Source organism: Dendrobates tinctorius, unplaced genomic scaffold (genome assembly GCF_039654945.1).
Source record: "Dendrobates tinctorius isolate UK_male_01 unplaced genomic scaffold, ASM3965494v1 ptg000082l, whole genome shotgun sequence".
Lineage (NCBI taxonomy): Eukaryota > Metazoa > Chordata > Amphibia > Anura > Dendrobatidae > Dendrobates > Dendrobates tinctorius.
In genome coordinates this window covers 4,932,722-4,955,000 of record NW_027361750.1, presented here as the reverse complement: position 1 = coordinate 4,955,000, position 22,279 = coordinate 4,932,722, and the positions used below count along the sequence as shown (strand labels likewise).

General features: G+C 46.8%; 1 protein-coding gene across 2 annotated transcripts in view; it reads left to right on the top strand.

Moving 5' to 3' along the window:
* ARFGEF1 (ARF guanine nucleotide exchange factor 1) overlaps positions 1 to 22,279 on the top strand; it is a 277,288-nt gene that overhangs the window by 59,318 nt on the left and 195,691 nt on the right. The window lies entirely within an intron of this gene.

Here is a 22,279-nt window from a genome sequence, read left to right as displayed (position 1 = left end):
GCGCTCTCTCTCTCCTCGCGCTCTCTCTCTCTCCTCGCGCTCTCTTTCGCTCTCTTTCGCTCTCTCTCGCTCTCTCTCGCTCTCCTCGCTCTCTCTCTCTCTCCTCGCTCTCTCTCTCCTCGCTCTCTCTCTCTCTCCTCGCTCTCTCTCTCTCTCCTCGCTCTCTCCTTCCCCAGGCAGCGGTTCCTTTAACACTCTTCGCCATTTTAGCAGATTTTGACTGACAAAATAAACTGATGTGTGAAACAGGCCTTAGATGGACACATAGAAGTGTTGACCAACACTTCCCCACAACAGCTGAGATTGGCTGCAGCGTTCCCTCGTCCATCTTAATGGAGCAGTAAGTACAGACTAGTGGGTCACTTGGAAAGGAAGCAGCAGCGATCAGTAAAGTATTATTGGTTTTATTTTATGCTGTTCTGTTGTTGTTTTTTCTGGACAACCCCTTAAAATCTGCTGTCTATACAGCGATAGACTTGCAAGGCAACCTGTGTCTGCTGGTGGGCTGGCAGGAAAGCTGGGGGGTATTTTGGTTTCTTTGCAGCTTCCCTGGTACGTTGTACATTCCCTCACAATGGAGTTCTACTGATGATATACGATTATTAGGTAATTGCTATACGTGTGATTTTCCCCATCATACATTTATATCCGCCTATATTAGACTTTATGCACGTTGTGATTTAGCAAATCGTGGCTGTGAATCCATAATGACCGTCTGCGTCTCGCTTCTTTTCATAGTTACCCCTATTAGGTATCGGATGTGTGCATGGTTCGGGTTTTGGTCCCACCCTGCTCCTCGTGGCAGTCTGCATTCTGCCAGGTACTCTCCGTTTTAGCAATATTGGGCGATGATGTTCCTCCATTCAACCAGCAGTATATTTGCCTGAGCTGTAAGAAAACTTCCATTGTTTGTATTGTCCGATAGTGGAAACACAGGATATTCTTGTTTTCTTAGAACAGGATCTTGCTTGTATATTGCATATATTACATGTGTATTTAATCTGCTTCATCTCCCCTTATAATAATGAGGTTAATTAATTTGTTCTTTGATCTCCAGGTCCCCTTACAATTAAGAACTTCTGCAATTATTACCATGGTGGCCCAGCCCTTGCTAATGCAGCCATCATGGAGGCCGCACTGTACAGTTATGCTGTAGAACGCGCCTTCCTGGTGTTACAGGGAAAAGGATGTTTATGTATCTGGCATACATTTAGGAAACCGTTTACTGGGTCATACCTGGAAAGGAGCGCTAAAGATAGACAAAGACAGCAGATTGTCAGTCTGCAAGGTTTTCTGCATGTTCCTGAAACAGTCTAAAGAACTGCAGAAAACAGGGATATCTAGATTCCTAAGGCTAAAAAGCGCAGCCATCGAAATTGTTTTTATTTAGGAGTTATTTAGATATTGTTGGAAAAGGATCAGTATATTAATGTGCTCTATACCATGCTGCCTGCAGATCAGACAGTGTTCAACGTAACATGCTCTCTAACAGTGTGTTTCTGCCGCACACTGTGCGCACAATTATTAGGCAATTTGTATTTTTCAAGATAAATTTTATTGAACAATTTGACTACAGTGCTGCTGTTCAATCCAAATGTCAATAAATCTTGCCTGAATTCTGAGTATCTAAGAAGGTACGGTAAATGGTGAGATTTTGTACTTCTAAGGGTATGTGCACACGTTACGGATTTTGCTAAATCCGCATGTTTTTACCTGAGGATTTAGTGCAAATTTCCTGCAGATTTTGTGCGGATTTCCCCTGCAAACTTCTAAAATGGAGCAGGAGTAAAACCACTGCGAATTCTGCACAAAGAATTGACATGCGGATTCAAATCCACAGCAAATCTACGTGGAAAAATCCGCAGCTTTTGACGTCAGTTGAAATCCGCCAAAGTGTGAAAAAACGAGTTTCCGCTATGTAAAAAATGGATGCACCGGATCCATTTTGTGGACGGATCCGACAGTGTATGAAATTTAAAGGAACAGAACTCTGGGGGGGGGGGGGGGAAGATATATATATATTTTTTTTGGTCTGTTCCAGAACCTCATTTAGGGTTAAATTGTTTGCATGGTAAAATCTTCTGGCCATGCTCAGTTTAAAAAAGCAGTTCCGCCGCTGAAAAAAACATTCCTTTGGCCGTCCATTTCAGACGGCGGACGCTAAAATTCAAACGGATGCAACGGACAACAATCCGTCACAATCTGCCCCGCTAATGTAAGTCTATGGGAAAAAACAGATTCCGCCAAAAAAGAGCGGATCCGTTTTTTTTTTCTAAAATCGGCGGAGTTCAGCTGACGTCAAACAACTGAAGTGTGAAAGAGGCCTTAGGCTACATTCACACGTTCAGTATTTTGAGCCCTGGAGTGGTGGAACAATATAGAACTGGTGATGTGTTTCTATGATAATTTTGCTGTGATTGTTCCTCTCCTGATTTTGGCTTACAAATATTGAGCTAAAGTACTGAATGTGTGAACATGGCCTTAGCAGAATATCTGTGTGTGCAGAATTATTGGACAACTAAATGTAAAACCTAAACTTTCTCATCTCAATTGTTTATTTTTTGTTAACCCCTTAACTGTCAATACACCTTTTAATGCCGGCAGTTTAGGGTACCGGGGGGTAGCTGAGACCCTGGAGAACGTGATTCGGGTTCGTTTTTATACCTTCCCCAGACTTGTGATCACGGTTATTCAAGCCATAATCGTCATGCGCTAGCCATGTGCTGTCATTCTGTGACGGACTCTCGGACGTGGGCTGCAGCGGCCGAGGGTCCGTCACCGCTAGCACAGATGAAGCATCTGCGCTAGCGGTATAGCATAACGCGATCGCGCTATGCTATAGTGTTAACGCAGTCCGTCAATGCTATGCGTTGAATGGACTGCTTTAACGCTATGTTAGCCTGGCCTTAAGAGCTGGTTGTTGGGATTCCCAGCAAGGGGACCACTGATCAGCTTCATTGTTACCCTTCTAACAAGTAGAGGTGGTACAAAGCGGAGAACCCCTTTATTGAATGTCTTCGTCCGTATAGACCTAGTTGATCCTGGTGGCAAAACCACGCACTGCTTCCTGCCTCCAAAAGGCAAATACGTCCAAAAATGATGTACGTCAGAGCACACGGACTCCGTCTGCATCATTACTGACAATGGCTGTATAGTGGCTTCACCCTGCTTTTCTCTGTCTCATGGCAGATGCTTTTATACAGAAGCTCCCTCTGCAGATACACAGGACACTGGGATCAGACTTGGAGGGGAAGCTAGTTGTCTAGCAACATCTCTTTTAATAGATTTTTTTCACAACCCTAGTTTTCATTTTACTTGTTTTTAATAATTGCAGTACTATAGGTACTAGCTTTCATCATTTTTACTTTTCTTCTGCTTAGTGCTACTTTTCCAAAAAATTGTTTTTCTAGCAACATCTCAGTATGTCATAGAACAGATTTTTTTTTGTTCATGCTGCATTTGCAGAAGTGTTTAATTTTGTAGATTATATAAAAAGAAGGTTTCTATTAGATGTTACAGTGGATATTAAAAGATATTCTCAAGTTATTAAATTGCTTTAGTTAACTTCAAAATAAGCAAATTGGCATTGCTTTTTCTATCTGCTGTCATACTCCTGCTGTGACAGCCTTTATCTTTCCTAATGTATTGTTTCCATGGAGCTCAGCCACCAGTGCCTGATGAGACCCTGGCAGAGAGTGCACAGTTGGTACCTTCCAGGAGATGAGTCAACTCCTGACATCCCAGCCAGGGCTCTCCAGCCCATTGTTTTCTATACAGCGGTTAGCTGCTCACCTCCCTCTCAGCTCCTGACAATCTGCTTTTATAAATCTTGCAAAATCACTAGCCAGCAACCTGTCTTATTCTGATCGTTTTTTGGAAATCAGTCTGCCATTCAAGTGTATGGAGGTTTGTTAAAACAGCTGACGTGTTTAGAATTTTTTTTTTGATAGATTCATTGCTAAGTGACATTGAGAATAAAGAGTTTAGAGTCTAACCCTTTTAGGTTTTTAAAAACTGAGGAGAAAATCAAGCGAAGCAGATGCCATGTGGGAGAAGAACTGAAGCTGATGTGTGGCCTGAATTCAGAAGTAAAGTTTGTATTCAGTGAAGACATTGTTACATTACTGAGATAGCTGCTACTGATTAGATAGAAGGGAGGAGCTCTGTCTCTAGCTCCTCCCTCCTGCCATCTACATAGAATCTAATCAGTAGCAGCCGACATCTCCTATATACAGTTGTGCTCAAAACTTTACATACCCTGCAGAGTTTTTGCTTTCTTGGCCTTTTTGCAGAGAATATGAATAACACTAAAACTTTTTCTCCACTCATGGTTAGTGGTTGGGTAAAGCCATTTATTGTTAATCTACTGTTTACTCTTTTTAAATCATAATGACAACCCAAAACATCCAAATGACCCTGATCAAAAGTTCACATACCCCATTTCTTAATATCGTGTATTGCCTCCTCTAACATCAATGACAGCTTTAAGTCTTTTGTGGTAGTTGTGGATGAGGTTCTTTATTTTCTCAGATGGTAAAGCTGCCCACTCTTCTTGACAAAAAGCTTCCAGTTCCTCTAAATTTCTGGGCTGTCTAGAATGAACTGTGCACGTGAGATCTCCCCAGAGTGGCTCAATGATATTGAGGTCAGGAGACTGAGATAGCCACTCAAGAACTTTTACTTTGTTCTGCTGTAGCCAATGACAGGTCGACTTGGCCTTGTGTTTTGGGTCGTTGTCATGTCGGAACGTCCAAGTACATCCCATGCGCAGCTTCCGGGCTGATGATTGCAAATTTGCCTCCAGTATTTGCTGATAATGTTCTGCATTCATCTTTCCTTCAACTTTGACCAAGTTTCCTGTGCCTTTGTAGCTCACACATACCCAAAATATCAGTGATCCATCTCCGTGCTTTACAATAAGAATAGTGTTCATTTCATCATAGGCTTTGTTGACCTCTCTCCAAATGTAACGTTTATGGTTGTGGCCAAAAAGTTCAATTTTGGTCTCATCACTCCAAATTACCTTGTTCCAGAAGTTTTGAGGCTGTTTTGCATATTGTAGGCAAGATACTTTGTGGCATTTGCACAGTAATGGCTTTCTTCTGGTGACTCGACCAGGCAGCCCATTTTTCTTCAAGTGCCTCCTTATTGTTCATCTTGAAACAGCCACACTGCTAGTTTTCAGAGAATCCAGCATTTCAGCTGATGTCATTTGTGGGTTTTTCTTTGCATCCCGAACAATTTTCCTGGCAGTTGTGGACAAAAGTTTTGTTGGTCTACCTGACCATGGTTTTATTTTTACAGAGCCCCTGATTTTCCATTTGTTAATCACAGTTTGAATGCTGCTGACTGGCATTATCAATTCCTTGGATATCTTTTTGTATCCCTTTCCTGTTTTATACAGTTCAACTACCTTTTCCCGTAGATCCGTCAACAATTATTTTGCTTTCCCCATGACTTACAATCCAGAAATGTCAGTGGCTGGATGAAAGATGCAATATTCTGTCTGGATCCCAGAAACTCACTCAGCTTTTATGCACACACACTGATTACAAGCAAACAGGTCACTGGTGAGGATGTTACCTTTAGTAGCCAATTCAGTCCCATTTGTGATAACTTCTGTGTATGTTATCAGGCCAAAATCACCAGGGTATGTAATTCGATCAAGGTCACTTGGATGTTTTGGGTTGTCATTATAATGTAAAAGAGAAAACACAGTAGTTTGACAATAAATGGCTTCACCCAACCACTAAGGCCTGTTTCACACTTCCGTTTTTGTGTCCGCCAAACGGATCCGTTTCCGTTTTTTTGACGGAAACTGATGCAAACGGATCCGTTTTTTTAAAAACGGATCCGTTTTTTTGACGGATCCGCGATAACCGTAATGGAAGTCTATGGGACAAAAAAAACGGATCCTGCAAAAAATGGCGGATCCGTTTTTTTACGGAAAACAACGGATTTTGACGGATTTTAAAAAACGGAAGTGTGAAACAGGCTTAACCATGAGTTTAGAAAAAGTTTTGGTTTTATCATTCATATTCTCAAAAAAAAAAAAAAAAAGGCCAAGAAAGCAAAAATTCTGCCGGGGTATGTAAACTTTTGAGCACAACTGTAGATGGGAGGAGCTAGAGACAGCTCCTCCCTTCTATGCAATCAGTAGCATTCGCCATCTCCTATATCAGGGTAACAGTTTGTCATCACTGAATACAGATTTTACCTCAGAATTTAGAATATTGATAATGACTGACCAGTTTTAGCAAAGGAAGCCGCTTTCTCTGATAAGTTATATTGCAAAGTTGCTTATTTTCATGTGTATAATTGATTTATGTGATTAAAATGACTCAGGCTGTGTGCCCTCGATCCGGAAGTAGCAGCGCTTTGGGCGCAGTGTATGTTCGCTGCATCCGAACCTCTGCCTTCTATCGAACGCAGGTAAATCCGCATATATTCACTGAACCGTGCAGATTTACTGCATCCAATGCATTCTATTGGTGTAATTTATCTTGGGAAGAATCGCGTCTCCGCAACAAAAACTGACTTGCTGTGGTCCTGAAAGACGCCCCCAATGTCAGTGTCCGCGGGTGATCCACGGGTGTCTGTGGATGCATAGTGGACATGGGGTTTCTATAAATCCCATCCTCTCTGCTGTGACATCTGGCCGCTGTGGGTTTGACGCTGCATAAATACGCAGCTGATATCGATGTGTTTGGCTGACGGCCTAATGTGTATGGTGGACACATGACAGATGATTGTCGGGGCAGTGAACAATCCGGCATATCTGACTGCCGATGCTTTTGTTTTACTGGTGATGAGCTGCTGGCCGCCGCTCTCTTATGTAGAAGATTTTGTCCTGCGGCCAGTCAAGCCTTCCTGTGCACTACACAACCAGCCAAGATGACTCCTAGCCGAACAATTGGCTGAACCATCGTTTGCAAATAGTCATCTAATGAGTATGGGGGGCTTACTCTGTGTGGCGTCCTCAGAGCGGATGGTTGCTGGTACTACCTGTTACTACAGTCATGGCCAAAAGTTTAGAGAATGACACAAATATTATATTTTCACATGATCTGCTGGCCTCTGGGTTTTTATGTGTGTTTGTCAGATGTTTTTATCACATACAGAAATATAATTGCAATCATATTATGAGTAACAAAAGGTTATATTGACAGTTAGAATGAGTTAATGCAGCAAGTCAATATTTACAGTGTTGACCCTTCTTCTTCAGGACCTCAGCAATTCTCCCTGGCATGCTCTCAATCAACTTCTGGATCAAATCCTGACTGATAGCAGTCCATTCTTGCAAAATCAATGCTTTTATTTTGTCTGAATTTGAAGGTTTTTGTTTGTCCACCCGTCTCTTGATGATTGACCACAAGTTCTCAATGGGATTAAGATCTGGGGAGTTTCCAGGCCATGGTCCCAAAATCTCTATGTTTTGTTCCCTGAGCCATTTAGTTATCACCTTTGCTTTATGGCAAGGTGCTCCATCATGTTGAAAAAGGCATTGTTGCTCGCCTGTTAGGAACTCCTGGGGTGGACCCGCTAGACCGTGACAACGAACCTCCCGGGGGCGAGCTGACCAGGTGGACCACCCCCTATACAGGGAGTGTTTTGGACAGGCCCGCGGGCAACTATTACCACGGCAGCTGATACCCAGGGAGTGTATGGAGGGGCCGGTCACAGGCCGGGACGGCTGGCGGAGACCTTCTCTGGAACAGGAAGCCGGTTGGCGGTCAGGACAGGGACACAGGCGAGACGGGGACAGCAGGCACGATCAGAAGGACTCAGGTGCGGGAACAGGACTGGACAGGACACGACCTCGGACCTCCCGATCCTAGGAGAGAGGACAGTAAAGAAGGCAGATGAGTAATAGGCAGACAGGACGCAGGAGCGTACTTACATAAACGGGCCAGAATCACTATCAAAGTGAAAGTGATAATCAGGCACCGCTGGAAGGAAGAGGCGGCCTGATATAGGAGCAGTGTTAGGAACTTCCAGGTCGCGACCCCTCTAGTGCAGGAGAGGGAGGCGCGCGACCTCAGGAAGAACAGGAGGCGCGCCTGCGCCCGAGCACAGTGTGTGCGCGCGCCTGCCGAGGAGGAGAGACAGGAGCGCGCACCCGGCGAGGACCAGGGAACCGGATGGATGTGGTCGCCGGGTAGAGGAGAGGCGCCGGCAGAGATCGCGGGGAAGCCCGAGGCAGCCAACCCCGCGGTGAGGAGGCCGCCGGTGAGCCGCGGTCGGGGAGAGGGGATAGGTGGAGCGTGCGGCAGCAGCCGCGTGACAGTACCCCCCCCCCCTTACGCGCCCCCCTCTGCAGACTGGAAAAAATTTTAGCCAAAATTCGAGGAGCCTGGATATTCTCCTGAGGCTCCCAGGACCTCTCCTCGCGGCCAAAGCCCTTCCAATCAACTAGAAAAAATGTTCTTCCCCTTTGCCTCCTCATGGCCAAAATATCTTTAACCTCAAACTCATTGTCAGCGTAGACCGCCGAAGGCGAGTGAGGAGCAGTGGAACGGAAGCGGAGAGAGGAGGGAAGTCGTAGTTTGTAAGAGACGTCGTTAATGCGGGACAAGACCTCAAAAGGTTCAATATAGCGGGGACCCAGTTTATGGGAAGGGATCCTGAGGCGAATGAATTTGGAGGCCAGCCAAACTTTATCACCGGGGTGATATGGCGGGACATCCAGGCGCCTCTTGTCTGCGTGTCTCTTTACCCTGTCACGAACCAACTCGAGAGCGGCCTTGGTCTCCTGCCAGATCCTGGAGAATTCTCCGGACAGAAGATCAGCCGCCGGTACACCCGAGGCAGGGGGAACCGATAGAGGTACACCCGGATGTTGCCCGTAGATGACAAAGAAAGGAGTTTTGCCAGAAGACTCGCTGACGTGGTTGTTATAGGCAAACTCCGCCCACGGGAGTAATTCAGACCAGTTGTCCTGGTGCACATTAGAAAAGTGCCGGAGTTCACCAAATTCTGATTAGTCCGTTCAGCCTGGCCGTTGGACTGTGGATGATAAGATGAGAAGTCAAGAGTGACATCCATCGATCTGCACAGGGCTCTCCAGAAACGAGAGGTGAATTGGACTCCTCTGTCAGAAACAATATGTTGGGGCAGTCCATGAAGGCGGAAAACATGTTGAACGAAAATTTTCACCAAGGCTGATGCCGATGGCAACCCGGGAAGGGAGATGAAATGTGCCATCTTAGAGAACCTATCTACCACCACTAGGACGACAGTACAGTTGGCAGACTGGGGTAGATCGGTAACAAAGTCCATGGCAATGTGTTGCCAAGGGGACGAGGGTACTGGAAGCGGGTGTAGAAGACCAGAAGGCAGCTGCCTAGGCACCTTGATCTTGGCACAGGAGAGGCAGGAAGCGACGAAATCCCGGATATCCTGGAGAAGAATCGGCCACCAGTAATAGCTGGACACAAGGACAAGTGTCTTTTTCAGCCCGACATGACCAGCTAGTTTGGAAGCATGTCCCCAGTGTAGAATCCGTCTTCGGTCCTTCTCCGGCACAAAAGTCTTGCCAGGTGGAGGTGAAACGAGAGAAAGAGGTGCCACCGTGATGAGCCTGGATGGATCCAAGATATGCGTGGGTTCCTCTTCTACATCTGCGGGAAGAAAGGACCTGGACAAAGCATCGGCTCTGAGGTTTTTATTGTCTGGACGAAAATGCAAATCAAAATCGAATCGGCCGAAGAACAGAGACCACCTGGCCTGTCGTGGATTGAGTCTCTGTGCAGAACGAATGTAAGCCAGGTTTTTATGGTCTGTGAAGATTGTAAAGGGATGTACGGCGCCCTCCAATAAGTACCTCCATTCCTCCAGAGCTAACTTGATGGCGAGCAGTTCATGGTCTCTGATGGAATAATTCCGCTCTGGAGTGGAGAAGGACTTGGAAAAAAAATGCACGTAACAAGCCTACCAGAGGGGGACTTTTGAGATAAAACTGCTCCAGCTCCGGTTGCAGACGCATCCACTTCGAGGACGAAAGGCTTGTTGACCTCAGGACGATGGAGTACGGGTGCCGTGGCAAATGCTTGTTTGAGAGAGAGGAAGGCGTCTTCCACTTCAGGGGTCCAGACGTGCGGGTTGGCTCCTTTACGGATCAAGGAGGAGATAGAGCCAGCCAACGAGGAAAAATGAGGGATGAACTGCCGGTAGTAATTTGCGAAGCCAAGAAATCGCTGAATGGCTTTTACCCCATGGGGACGTGGCCAGTTAAGCACAGCGGACACCTTCTCTGGATCCATACGCAAGCCAGAGTCGGAGATGATATAGCCTAGAAATGGAAGGGAAGACTATTCAAAGGCGCATTTCTCCAACTTGGCGTACAGGCGATTCTCCCTCAATCGTAACAGTACTCGGCGGACATCTCTTCTGTGGGTGGACAGATCGGGAGAGAAGACGAGGATATCGTCAAGATATACGACCACACAGGAGTACAGAAGATCTCGGGAAAATGTCATTTACAAACTCCTGGAAGACTGCGGGAGCATTGCACAAACCGAAGGGCATGACGAGATACTCGTAGTGTCCATCCCTGGTGTTGAAGGCGGTCTTCCATTCATCTCCGGAGCGAATATGGATGAGATTGTAGGCTCCACGGAGATCCAGTTTAGTAAAGATTTGCGCCCCTCGTAGCCGGTCGAACAACTCGGGGATGAAAGGTAGAGGATATCTGTTCTTGATAGTAATCTTGTTAAGACCCCGATAGTCAATACAGGGACGGAGAGACCCATCCTTCTTCTTGACAAAAAAGAAGCCCGCTCCGGCGGTGAAGATGACTTCCGGATGAAGCCTCTGGCCAAATTCTCCTGTACCTACTCAGACATGGCTTGAGATTCGAGTGGACTCAACGGATAGATTCGCCCCCGTGGCGGGGTCGACCCGGGAGCAAGCTCGATCGGGCAATCATACTGCCGGTGCGGGGGAAGAACCTCTGCCTCCTTTTTATCAAAGACGTCAGCAAAGGCCCAGTAGGCCGAGGGCAAATCCGCAGGGCCCGAGGCAGGTAACGAGCTCTTGAGGGGTTGTACTGGACAGTGACATTTAGACTGGCAGAAGCGACCCCAGCCAAGGATATCTCCGGACCGCCAATCCAGGACAGGATCGTGCATCCTCAACCACGGAAGGCCCAGGAGCAAGGTGTGGGACAGAGACGGCAGCACGAAGAAGGCTATTCTCTCACGGTGCAGGACCCCGATCTGTAACTCCAGCTCCTCAGTGACCAGCGTAACGGTCTCGCACAGGGGAACGCCGTCGACCGAAGCTAACTGCCGGGGAACCTCCAAGGACCTGACAGGTATCCGCAATCTCTTCACCGCCTCGAGTTGGATAAAATTCCCAGCAGCCCCTGAGTCAATATAGGCTACCTCGGAAAAACGTTTGGAACCCTGGACAAACAAGACAGAAAGGGTCAGGGGTAGAGAGGTATCAGTAACACCTAGGGAGGCATCTCTTACCTGTCCTAGGCGGAGGCGTTTCCTGGCCTCACAGGGCAGGAACGAAGAAGATGGGAGGCACTGCCACAATAGAGACAAAGACCATGAGTGAATCTCTCCTGGCGGCGTAGCTCCGCGGGTCTGAGTCGGTCCACTTGCATGGGCTCTGGGGCTGACGCTGTGGTGGAGGGTCACGAGCGGGGAGGACTGCGTGTGGAAGGAGAAAAACGAGAGGGCCTTCTCTCCCTGGCGGCCTCGCGGGAGCGCTCCTGGAAACGCAGGTCAACTCGCGTCGCCAGCGAGATGAGGTTCTCCAAAGACGTAGGCGTATCCCTGCCTGCCAACTCGTCTTTAATTCGGGCCGACAAGCCGCCCCAAAATGCCCCCACTAGGGCCTCGTCCCATCCAAGCTCAGAGGACAACGTACGGAACTGGATGGCGTATTGCCCCACCGAGAGGGTGCCCTGGCGGAGGCAAAATAAGGACTCGGCGGAGACTAGACGGCCGGGCTCATCAAAGACCTTACGAAAGGTCTCCAAGAAGGTCGCAAGCTGGGAGACTACCGGGTCATCACACTCCCACAAGGGGTTTACCCAAGCCAGTGCCTCACCCTCTAAATGGGATACCATAAAGGCCACCTTGGCCCGGTCAGTAGGGTACTGCAGGGGTGTCAACTCGAAATGTAATTGGCACTGGTTAATGAATCCCCGACAGAGTTTGGGATCACCGCTATAACGTGGGCGCTTAGCCAACCGGGGGAGGGATGAGGTGCTGCCACCGGTACAGGGGCAGCGGCCGCAGTCTGAAAAGCTAGTAAGCGGTTATCTGCTGAGGTTATATAGTTCACAATGTGGGCCTGGGTGTCGCACTGCTGGGCTAGTTCCTGCTGCAAGCTGGAGATCTGGGAGGCAATCCCAGGATCGGAGGTTTGCAAAGAAGAAAGACAGGACTCCATTGATTTGAGGAATGACATGATCCTCGCTTGATTCTCGCGAAGGAACAAAAGTTCCTTTTGGGTCGGGGTTGAGGTACCAGCGGGGTCCATGGCCTGATTATTCTGTTAGGAACTCCTGGGGTGGACCCGCTAGACCGTGGCAACGAACCTCCCGTGGGCGAGCTGACCAGGTGGACCACCCCCTATACAGGGAGTGCTTGGGGCAGGCCCGCGGGCAACTATTACCATGGCAGCTGATACCCAGGGAGTGTATGGAGGGGCCGGTCACAGGCCGGGAAGGCTGGCGGAGACCTTCTCTGGAACAGGAAGCCGGTTGGCGGTCAGGACAGGGACACAGGTGAGACAGGGACAGCAGGCACGATCAGAAAGACTCAGGTGCGGGAACAGGACTGGACAGGACACGACCTCGGACCTCCCGATCCTAGGAGAGACGACAGGGGAGAAGGCAGATGAATAATAGGCAGGTAGGACGCAGGAGCGTACGTACATAAACGGGCCAGAATCACTATCAAAGTGAAAGTGATAATCAGGCACCGCTGGAAGGAAGAGGCGGCCTGATATAGGAGCAGTGTTAGGAACTTCCGGGTCGCGACCTCTCTAGTGCAGGAGAGGGAGGCGCGCGACCTCAGGAAGAACAGGAGGCGCGCCTGCGCCCGAGCACAGTGTGTGCGCGCGCCTGCCGAGGAGGAGCGACAGGAGCGCGCACCCGGCGAGAACCAGGGAACCAGATGGATGTGGTCGCCGGGTGGAGGAGAGGCGCCGGCAGAGATCCCGGGGAAGCCCGAGGCAGCCGACCCAGCGGTGAGGAGGCCGCCGGTGAGCGGGTGAGCCGCGGTCGGGGAGAGGGGATAGGTGGAGCGTGCGGCAGCAGCCGCGTGACATCGCCAAACTGCTCTTGGACGGTTGGGAGAAGTTGCTCTTGGAGGACATTCTGGTACCATTCTTTATTCATGGCTGTGTTTTTAGGCAAGACTGAGAGAGAGCCCATTCCCTTGGCTGAGAAGCAACCCCACACATGAATGGTTTCAGGATGCTTGACAGTTGGCATGAGACAAGACTGGTGGTAGCGCTCACCTGGTCTTCTCCGAATAAGCCGTTTTCCAGATGTCCCAAACAATCGAAAAGGGGATTCATCAGAGAAAATGACTTTACCCCAGTCCTCAGCAGTCCACTCCCTGTACCTCTTGCAGAATATCAGTCTGTCCATGATGTTTTTCCTGGAGAGAAGTGGCTGCTTTGCTGCCCTCCTTGAGACCAGGCCTTGCTCCAAGAGTCTCCACCTCACAGTGCGTGCAGATGCACTCACACCTGCCTGCTGCCATTCCTGAGCAAGCTCTGCACTGCTGGTAGCTCGATCCCACAGCTGAAACACTTTTAAGAGACGGTCCTGGCGCTTGCTGGTCTTTCTTGGGCGCCCTGGAGCCTTTTTGGCAACAAGGGAGCCTCTCTCCTTGAAGTTCTTGATGATGCGATAGATTGTTGACTGAGGTGCAATCTTTCTTGCTGCGATACTCTTCCCTGTTAGGCCATTTTTGTGCAGTGCAATGATGACTGCACGTGTTTCTTTAGAGATAACCATGGTTAACAGAAGAGAAACAATGATGCCAAGCACCAGCCTCCTTTTAAAGTGTCCAGTGGTGTCATTCTTACTTAATCATGACAGATTGATCTCCAGCCCTGTCCTCATCAACACCCACACCTGTGTTAATGGAGCAATCACTGAAACGATGTTAGCTGGTCCTTTTAAGGCAGGGCTGCAATGATGTTGAAATGTGTTTTGGGGGATAAAGTTAATTTTCTAGGCAAATATTGACTTTGCAAGTAATTGCTGTTAAGCTGATCACTCTTTATAACATTCTGGAGTATATGCAAATTGCCATTAGAAAAAATGAAGCAGTAGACTTTGTAAAAATTAATATTTGTGTCATTCTCTAAACTTTTGGCCATGACTGTACATGCACAGCGGACCAGACTATAGCGTGCTGGGATTTTTCTCAGGTCGGTGTGGCAGATCTCTCATGTGTACTTGTATAAGGCCTGTTTCACACATCCGTTTTTCACCAACAGTCAAAATCTGCCGATTTGCAAAAAAAAAACGGATCCGCCATTTATCTTGACGGATCCGTTTTTTCCCCATTGACTTTCATTATCGGCGGATCTTGACTGTTGTTTCAACCACACCCCAGAATATAATCTTATGTAATTTAATGGGGAGGGGGTGGAAGGGTTGTTGGCTTTTTTGTCCTTCCTGTGTTTTTTTAAAAAGTGAGAAAGGATAAATCGTGAAACCTTCCCAAACCTTCCCTCTCTATATATTGCCAACATAATCCATGGAGCTTTGCTCTATTTGTAATCCTTCACACCAGTTAGTTTTCTCTTCTCAAATATGCAAATTGCCTCTTCAGAGAGAAAAAGGACTTAAACTCTATAGCGCCACCTGTTGGAAGTAGCGATCCTACAAATCACAATCAACCCTTTAATGAATCTCGCAATATGACTTAGGATAAAAAGTAATTCTCAATTTGCAGACATGGTGTATCGGGCTATTGGCCCTAGTTAGTGGAACATATGAGAACTGATTTGGCTAGGTGAGAGGCTCTGGACTGGGGTCTAAGGCTGAGTTCACACGTGGCGTTTTTTTTGTGTTTCTGCGGCGGTTTTAACCACGCGATTTTGCCGCAAAAACGTGAAAAATAAGCATCCCCTGCATTCCTATGGGATTCCGCAATGCTGTGCTAATGCTGCGGTTTTTACCACGTGGGAATCGCTTCGCGGTAAAAAATGCAGCATGCTCATTAATTTCGCAGAATCGCGGCGATCTCGCAACCATAGGAATGCATTGTTCTGCTTACTTTCTGCTTGTGGCTGTGCACACCATGCGAACAGTAAGTAGAACATTTGCGGATGGTACCCACGGTCCAGAGGAGAGGAGACTGTCCTCCGGTCTTTGGGTACCATATCCCGGAGGACATAGGCGGCCTCAATAGTAAAAAGTTGGTTACACTCGTCAAACACTGTGTTTGACGAGTGTGACCAACCTGTCGATCAGTTCTCCAAGCGATGCTACAGATCACTTGGAAAACGCTAGCATTCTGCAAGCTAATTACGCTTGCAAATCGCTAGTTTTTCCGCGGGAAAATCACGGGAATTTAAAATGCGATTTTCCCGCGGAATGGAATTCTGAAATTCTCGCGGTAATTTCCACGAGAGTTCTGCTACGTGTGAACCCAGCCTAAGGGGTAAGGTTTCTCCTTGTGCCGTGCAATGCTGCTCTGGGAAATTTTATATGCAAATTGCCTCTTCAGAGAGAAAGAAGACTTAAGTTCTCTAGCGCCACCTGTTGAAAGGAGCATTGCACGGCGAATAAGCCTCCTTACCTTGACAAGCCAGAGCTGGTATGTCACTCTCCACTAGGAGAAACCTCTTCTCAAATAGTGATGACATACTCCTAAGATATAATCAGTAGGTGCGTCTCTTCGGTCAGAGGAGGATTTTATGAACTCCTTGCAGTGTGTTCATCCACAGTGCACTGTCAATACATTCTAATGTGTGTGTTGCAGCCTCCAACTTCTTCCAGTGGAGGGAGTCCAACATGTCTGATGCTCTGGTCATGGGGGCATAAGCGGTTGCTAGCCAGGTTCAGCAGAAGCTTATCGCCTTCACCAAACTGAGATAAAAATCATGCATGATCAGTCTTAAGTTTCTAGTATCCAGTAGACTGGATCATAGTGGGAGACCCGCTCCTTCCCCAGATAACAAGGCCTGAAGACGACAAAATGTGGATTCTGCAGAACTCCGCAAGCACCAGGGTTAGCCGTAGTCTCCTGGAGGACATGAAGGAGGAAGAAGAACGTATAGTTCTCATCCATGGTTCTGTCCATGTTACTGTCTTCATTGTAATGTAACCATGTTATATAAATACTACTGCTGGAAAATGGTCAAGAATTTCCTTTTGAAGGCAAATTTTGTGGTACAATTCTGGTGTAATTCGTGCCAAAAAAGTCTTCAATAATTACTTGCTTCATATTTTAGATGCTTTTTGCAACTTGTCTGACTCAGGGGGGATGGCCTCTCTGAAAAAGGTGTGGCTTTTATGAAAATGGCCTTGGCTAGCGCATCAGTCATTGTGAAGAAAGTTACCAAAATTGTAGTGCTTATTTCTATCAGAAAGTAAGCGATCTGATGGGTGGTGTAACCTTAGACCAGACAGTCTTAAAAAATGTTTGATCTCCTATTGTAATTGCACTCTGCCATGCAAGTCATTGAGTGCTTGGAGAACATGGAACTGCGCTCGGATGTCATCTGAGTGCAGTCTGATTTTCCCAGAATGGCAGAATGAAGAAGATGGAGACATTTTATTTCTTAATCTTCTCATCCGAGAGAATCTGATCGGAGTGTGATTTGCATAATCAGCCCGATTCTCTCGGATCAGGGAATACTGTCGTCCTCACTTAGCCTAAAACACTAATCATCTATATTAAGAAAAATGCTTCACTGCAAGCACTAAATAATAAAGCATTGTCGGAACAATACCACGGTAGTACCACCACATGGTGATAACGTCGTCATTTTCTTTTTTTTTTTAATAATTTTGTTCAATGTTGTAAGTCTTGAAACTGTGCAAATCACTTTATTGGGGTATTTGTCTTCATTCCTGTAAAAAATAAATAAATTGTATGTAGCCGTACATTGTAATTTCCAAACCCCTGCTTTTCATCTCATTCTCTTTGCTTGCCTTCAATTGCATTGAGATCAGGACATACTCATTTGGAGTACAGATGATAGCAGTGAAAAGTTCATCATCTGTGTCTTCCAATGAGTCTTGTTCTTATCTGAGCAGTCTTCTGGAGCAGCATATTCCCAGAGTCACAGTGAGACACATGTACTGAGCTGTCCTAATCACTGCCATCATCTGTACTCCAATAAGTATGTTTTAATACCAATGCAACAGAAGGCAGACAAACTGGGGAAAAGCGGGGATTATCAGCTACTCACATACAGGGATTGGTGTGCGGGTTCAGCTCAGGGGTGGATGTGCAATTACAGGGGTAGGGTTGGGCGTGTGGATACAGTGCAGGGGGTTCAGTGTGTGGGTTCAGTACAGGGTTGGGCGTGTCTGTACAATACAGGGGTAGGGTTGGGCGTGTGGGTACAGTATAGGGGTGGGTGTGTAGGTACAGTGCAGGGGTTCAGTGTGTGAGTTCAGTACAAGGCAGCACGGTGAGTCAGTGGTTAGCACTGCAGCCTTGCAGCGCTGGAGTCCTGGGTTCATATCCCACCAAGGACAACATCTGCAAGGAGTTTGTATGTGCTCCCCGTGTTTGCGTGGGTTTCCTCTGGGTACTCCGGTTTCCTCCCACACTCCAAAGACATACTGATAGGGAATTTAGATTGTGAGTCCCATCGGGGACAGTGATGATAATGTATGCAAACTGTAAAGTGCTGCGGAATATGTTAACGCTATATAAAAATAAAGATTATTATTATTACAGGGGTGGGTATAGTAATGCTGCAGCCCCGCGGTCTGTGGTTATAGTAATGCTGCAGCCCCGCGGTCTGTGGTTATAGTAATGCAGCCCCGCGTTCTGTGGTTATAGTAATGCTGCAGCCCCGCGGTCTGTGGTTATAGTAATGCAGCCCCGTGTTCTGTGGTTATAGTAATACTGCAGGCCCACGGTCTGTGGTTATAGTAATGCAGCCCCGCGGTCTGGTTATATTAATGCAGCCCCGCGTTCTGTGGTTATAGTAATGCAGCCCCGTGGTCTGTGGTTATAGTAATGCAGCCCCGCGTTCTGTGGTTATAGTAATACTGCAGGCCCACGGTCTGTGGTTATAGTAATGCTGCAGCCCCGCGGTCTGTGGTTATAGTAATGCTGCAGCCCCGCGTTCTGTGGTTATAGTAATGCTGCAGCCCCGCGGTCTGTGGTTATAGTAATGCAGCCCCGCGTTCTGTGGTTATAGTAATGCTGCAGCCCTGCGGTCTGTGGTTATAGTAATACTGCAGCCCCGCGGTCTGTGGTTATAGTAATGCAGCCCCGCGGTCTGTGGTTATAGTAATGCTGCAGCCCTGCGGTCTGTGGTTATAGTAATACTGCAGGCCCACGGTCTGTGGTTATAGTAATGCAGCCCCGCGTTCTGTGGTTATAGTAATGCAGGCCCACGGTCTGCGGTTATAGTAATGCTGCAGCCCCGCGGTCTGTGGTTATAGTAATGCAGCCCCGCGTTCTGTGGTTATAGTAATGCAGGCCCACGGTCTGCGGTTATAGTAATGCTGCAGCCCCGCGGTCTGTGGTTATAGTAATGCAGCCCCGCGTTCTGTGGTTATAGTAATGCTGCAGCCCCGCGGTCTGTGGTTATAGTAATGCAGGCCCACGGTCTGTGGTTATAGTAATGCTGCAGCCCTGCGGTCTGTGGTTATAGTAATACTGCAGCCCCGCGGTCTGTGGTTATAGTAATGCAGCCCCGCGGTCTGTGGTTATAGTAATGCAGGCCCACGGTCTGTGGTTATAGTAATGCTGCAGCCCTGCGGTCTGTGGTTATAGTAATACTGCAGCCCCGCGGTCTGAGGTTATAGTAATGCAGCCCCGCGTTCTGTGGTTATAGTAATGCAGGCCCATGGTCTGTGGTTATAGTAATGCTGCAGCCCCGCGGTCTGTGGTTATAGTAATGCTGCAGCCCCGCGGTCTGTGGTTATAGTAATGCTGCAGCCCCGCGGTCTGTGGTTATAGCAATGCAGCCCCGTGTTCTGTGGTTATAGTAATGCTGCAGCCCCGCGGTCTGTGGTTATAGTAATGCTGCAGCCCCGCGGTCTGTGGTTATAGTAATGCTGCAGCCCCGCGGTCTGTGGTTATAGTAATGCTGCAGCCCCGCGCTCTGTGGTTATAGTAATGCTGCAGCCCCGCGCTCTGTGGTTATAGTAATGCTGCAGCCCCGCGCTCTGTGGTTGTACATGCGGTAGTTTGTGTGGCTACCATTAATCTTTTAACTTGTGGTCCCTTATAATGAGGGAGAGGCGCACTACCTCCGCTGGAATACTCCTCTCCGGGGACAGATTGGGTGGGATCTGTGGAGCGGGAAGCCTTCGTGTTCCCAAGATGGCGCCGTAGTCTGAGTCACCGCACATAGTCCGTTATACGAAGCCCTTATCCCTGGTGACACTGAGCGGTAACAGAGATAGTCTACGTTCTCGGTACAGATGGGATGTTTTTACAGTAGTAAACAGGGCTGTGGAGTCGGAGCTCATTTTGGTGGAGTCTGAGTCGGTATAAAATGGTCCGACTCCGACTCCTAAAATATATATAATAAATTGGGTACAGTAGTTCACTGCAGAATATACTGAATATTTTTTCATAGGAATTTGGGAAAGTTATGAAATGTCCTATAAATGACTGTTCTATTCCTGATCTAAGGCTACATTTACACACAGCGTTTTTGCTGCGTTTTTTGAGGATACGTTTTTCAGCTGCAAAAGCAGATCAGCTTTTTAAAAGCTGCATCACCTGAAAGGTTTTTGAGCTCATAGATAATGTTTTCAATAGCAAAAGCAGATTAGAAATCTGCTCTATCTATCCATTTATCCATATCTGTCTATCCATATCTTATCTGTACCAAAAAGAATGAAAGCCGGGTAGCACACAGATTAACACTCCTTTTTTTTTTAGCACCAGTCAGGTACACCTCATAGCTGCCCAAAAGGACGCCCAGGACAGGCATTGCTCGTCTTCAGTAACACATCAACATCAATTGATAGTTGGAATAAATAGACTGCATTCACCACATCTTAAGGTGCAGGCTTTATTTTCAAGTGTAGGGGTGTGCAGTAGGGTGACCGGATCTCATATGGGGGGGAAAAAATGTCAGAATCTTGTTCGTCTGGACCCCACAAAACGATTCCCCTTTCCAGATATTGAGAGAGCCAAAATTTGAGCTCGATCAAACGACGTTAACCCGTGCCGCTCGTCGCTCAAAGTTTGAAAAGATCCAAATTGAGGTTTTTTAAGATTTAGGTATTTTGCATAGTCTGTTAGACTATAAAGAATGTGACAACAACATTGCAGAAATAGCCCTGACCAAATTTTCGAACCATTTGTGGTATTTGAATGCAGAGTTGGTGGGATTATCGTTTTTTGATCCCACCATTACAGACAATGAAAAGTTGTTAATGGCTAATAAATTGCTCAGTAGCACAGATGAACCATCAGATCACGCTAACCTACATGAGTTGATAATTTTACATAGTTATCTAATCTATTCTAGAGCTTTTGTTAAAGTAGTTTTTGAAACGTCAGAATATAATGCTCGGCATTTGCTTACAACTTGCAGGACATATTGCTTTTGTTCTTCATCTTTTGTCAGAAGGTCGTTAAAGTCGGTTACTTCCTACCTCTTTTAATTTTTCTTTCCTGACTTTTGGATTTACAACCCTAGCTTGCTCTGATGGTTCATCTGTGCTACTGAGCAATTTATTAGCCATTAACAACTTTTCATTGTCTGTAATGGTGGGATCAAAAAACGATAATCCCACCAACTCTGCATTCAAATACCACAAATGGTTCGAAAATTTGGTCAGGGCTATCTCTGCAATGTTGTTGTCACATTCTTTATAGTCTAACAGACTATGCAAAATACCTAAATCTTAAAATACCTCAATTTGGATTTTTTCAAACTTTGAGCGACGAGCGGCACGGGTTAACGTCGTTTGATCGAGCTCAAATTTTGGCTATCTCAATATCTGGAAAGGGGAATCGTTTTGTGGGGTCCAGACGGACAAAATTCCGACATCGATTTTTTGCGGTCACCCTAGTGTGCAGTATAAGGTTCTGCAGCACCTGAGGTGTGCAGTATGAGATTCTGCGGAACAGTATGAGGTTCTGCCCCCCCCCCCAGTTTTGATCCTGGCTAAGACCGTTTCTTATGGATATGGCGAACCCTCAGGTAACCCTAAATGAAGGTCAATGGACACAGGTGGCTGAATTGAAGGAATTGCTTAATCACCTATTTACCGTGACTAAAAAATTACAAGTTGAGGATTTAGCTCCTGGCATTTTCATAAGGGAGTGGAGGAACTTTGCTATTTTGCCTGTCCCAAAGAGGAGATTTAATCGCAGATGGCATTTCTGCTTCAATGAAACGGAGAGAAACACAGCTATTGGAAAATAAAATTTTTCTGGCAGCTGTTTATGTGGACCCAAGTCGTCGTATATTGCTTGATGATCAACAGCTTACTAAAGGAAAAGAAGCTCTGCCTGAGGTAGCAGTTAGGATGAGTGGCCTACAGGAGGACTGCCAGGCGCAAGAGGACTCGGGTCCTGACAGTGCTACTGCTGCCATATCTTCATCCTCATCAGATGAGGAGTTTGACTTTGACAAGTATTTGGATGATAAGGAGCAGGCAAAGCGTTGCCGCAAGGAAAAAGATTTCACTCAGTCTCCTATAGCAAACAGATTGACCATATTTCAGCAAAATGTTTCACTTGCTCTCAAAGAAAAAGAAAAATTCAACCGTTCATCAAAACTGACTGTGCATGAGGCAAATAATTTATACTCGGAAATTTAGAGATGTTCCCATGTGGTTACAGCTTTGCCTCCAACCCAAGTTACTGTAGAGAGGTTGTTCTCTAGCCTTAAAATTATTAGGTCAGGTCTGAGGTCATCTTTGAAGGAGGATCTGATGGAGGCGATTCTATTTCTTAGAACAAATTCATAGACTGCGCAAATGTTATTTAGTATGTTTTTGTTGAAAACCATTTTTTTCCACTTATATAGTTTATTACATAGTGTCATACATATATATATACTGTGTGTGTGTGTATATATATATATATATATATATATATATATATATATATATAAAATCGATATTACATAGTGT